Source organism: Triticum urartu, unplaced genomic scaffold (assembly GCF_056163025.1).
Source record: "Triticum urartu cultivar PI428250 unplaced genomic scaffold, HENAU_Tu73 scaffold333, whole genome shotgun sequence".
NCBI lineage: Eukaryota > Viridiplantae > Streptophyta > Magnoliopsida > Poales > Poaceae > Triticum > Triticum urartu.
Window position 1 is genome coordinate 19,406 of NW_028260510.1, and position 3,446 is coordinate 22,851.

The following is a 3,446-nucleotide window of genomic DNA, read 5'->3' on the forward strand; positions in this document are numbered from 1 at the left end:
TTCCAATTAGGAAGTTCAGCTCGTTGCTTTTTATTTTACCAGAATTGGAGCCAGGCTCTATCCATTTATTCATTAGACCCAGAAAATCGTAATTTTGGATTCCATTCAAAAAAGATTGATTTTATTACGACATGCTATTTTTTCCATTCATTACCTTTGAGGATCAGTCGTGGTCTTCTAGACTCTACCAAGAGTCTGGACGAATTTGTTGTTTCATCCAAATGTGTAAAAGATCATAGTCGCACTTAAAAGCCGAGTACTCTACCATTGAGTTAGCAACCCAGATAAAAAAAGGATCTTAGATACGATCGAAATCCAAAAATCAATGGAATTACACCGCGCGCTTCTGTCAAAACATTGAACTAGCAAGACATCAAAAGATTTTTTTTATCGACCATGAAAAACACTCAAATGCCAAAACGAACAGGTCCGGTGAAATTCCACTAAAGTAAAGTTAAAAAAAGAGCGACCCTAATCACGATGGCCAAATTCTCCTTATTTTTAGCGATTTTTATTAACAAAAAATATATATTATAAAAAATATATATTATATTGTATGAGAATACATGCAAGAGGAACACCCTTATCATTTGAGCGAAGTGTAGGCGGAAAAATTGAATATGGAGTGAGGATAAAGAGACCCATCTATCTACAAATTCTATTTGTTCAATAGACCTTTGTCAATGGAAATACAATGGTAAGAAAACAAATTAGATAGAAAAAGTAAATAAAATAGGGGCTTATGTTGGATTGGCACGATATAATATAAATCCAAATAGGATTAAAAAAGAGGTAAATTGTGTCTAAATAATTAGACAACTAGGAATACTAATAATCTTCTCCTATCCTATTTTTTGATTCATTTAGTTCTTCAATTAACTCAAAGTTCTTTCTTTTTCTTTAAAGAATTCTGCCTTCCTTAAAATATCATAAACAGTTCTTGTTGGTTGAGCACCCTTTTCAAGGAAATAGAGAATAGCTGGAACATTTAAACAAGTTTGATTCTTTATCGGATCATAAAAACCTACTTTTTGAAGATCTCTTCCTTCTCTTCGAGATCGAACATCAATTGCAACGATTCGATAGACAGCTTATTGGGATAGATGTAGATAAACAACGCCCCCCCCTAGAAACGTATATGAGGTTTTCTCCTCATACGGCTCGAGAAAATGATTCGAATTTCTGTCGATAATAATAGAAATTAGACTATGACGTGCATTAATTTCCTTACAGAAAAAACAAATTTCATTTATACTCATGACTCAAGTGGGCTAATTTTGCCTGACAAACTTCGAAGGCAAAATCCTTCCAAAATTTTTGAGTCGTCTTTAAACTCTTTTCTTTGTCTCATTTCGAACGAATTGACTTTTATTCCTTATTCTAATCCAACTCTGTTGTTGAGACAATTGAAAATTGTGTTTACTTGTTCTGGAATCCTTTATCTTTGATTTGTGAAATCCTTGGGTTTAGACATTACTTCGGGAATTCCTATTTTTTTCTTTCAAAAGAGTAGCAACATACCCTTTTTTCTTATTTCCTTCGATAAAGCATTTATCTCTTCTATAGAAATCTAATAAGAGGGATTGATTCTGATATACTTTTATTGGACTTTCTTCTTATTTTAACCTTTCGATTTATTTCTATATTAAGGATAGACTGACAAAGTTGGCCTAATTTATTAGTTTTCACTAACCCTAGATTCTTTCCCTTGATAAAAAAAATTCTGTCCTCTCGAGCTCCATCGTGTACTATGTTACTTAAACCCAGCGCAAATTTGGTTCGGAACGAATAGAACAGGCTATGTCGAGCCAAGAGCATTTTCATTACTATGGAAAATGATGGATAGCAAAATCCACAATCGATCATGTCCTTCAAGTCGCACGTTGCTTTCTACCACATCGTTTTAAACGAAGTTTTACCATAACAAACATTCCTCTTTTCATTGCAAAGTGGTATAGAGAATTGATCCAATATGGATGGAATCATGAATAGTCATTGGTTTAGTTTTTTTATACTAATTAAAACTTGCTATCTATGGAGCAATATGGATAAAAGAAAGTAAGTATTTATCCGGGAAGCCTCCGCCAAGATCCAATTTATTTAAACCCATATTAAAATTCTATCATATGAATGAAACATAGTTTGAAAAAGACGACTAAACAAGTTTGCTTAAAACTTATTTATTCTTAAATTTCCACCCTCAACGGATGGCTCGAGATGATCAATCTTGAAGTGAGAAAAGAAGGATTGACTCTTCCTCAATAAATAAACTATCAACCTCCAAAAAAGTTTAATTAATTTAATTACTAGAATTAGAATTCTAGTAGTAATATATTTTTTCAGTACCAAAAACAATTAACTATAATAACTAAATAAACTATTCCAATGAAAAGATTGAAAGTTTTTGGTAGTTATAGAATTCTCGTACTTCTTCAACTCGAATACCAAAAGGAAGAAAAAAATATGACTAAGTGATTTTATAGTAGAGGCATATCCTGAATGTGCTTGATAGATCCCATTTTTTCATGAAAATAAAGATAGTCAATTTGACTGGACTTAAGACTTTATTATGTTTTCTGAGAAAGAATAAGATATCATTATTCTCTTTAATAAACTTTTGTCTCGTACGGAATACTATATGATTTCACCGTTTGTTTCATCAGAAACAATCTGGGACGGAAGGATTCGAACCTCCGAGTAACGGGACCAAAACCCGCTGCCTTACCACTTGGCCACGCCCCATTTCGGGTTTTATGCGACACTAATAAACACTAGTATGTTTATTTGTTATTCGTCAATACCATTTCAATTACATAAAAAAGGAGGGATATTCTCTTGCTAGTATTCTACACATGCGGATAATATAGAATCAAAAAAATGCATTGATCATTACATGGAATTCTATTAAGATATTATATGAAAGTCGAATTTATTCCACTCTCATTTGAGAGTGCGAATACAAGGAGGTATTTTGTGTTTGGGAAAGTCCGAAGAAAAAAGATTTTGAATCTGCCTTTTCCTTCTTTCCCTTAAAAAAATAACTCAAGAAAAATCCAATTATTTACTCTACAAGAATGAAATGCTTGTTATGCCTAATATACTTAGTTTAACCTGTATCTGTTTTAATTCTGTTCTTTATCCTACTAGTTTTTTCTTTGCCAAATTACCCGAAGCTTATGCTATTTTCAATCCAATCGTGGATATTATGCCTGTTATACCTCTATTCTTTTTTCTATTAGCCTTTGTTTGGCAAGCTGCTGTAAGTTTTCGATGAAATCTTTAGTACTCTGTATGCCAAATTGAATGATGTGTTCATTCCAAAAAAATTTTAAAATGGGTAAAAGCCGAGAAGTTTTATATTTTTATATTATGAACCTTCGATTCTAAAATTTAAATTCTTCTACATTGAATGGGTAGCTACAGCAATAAATTTGGATCAGCCTTTC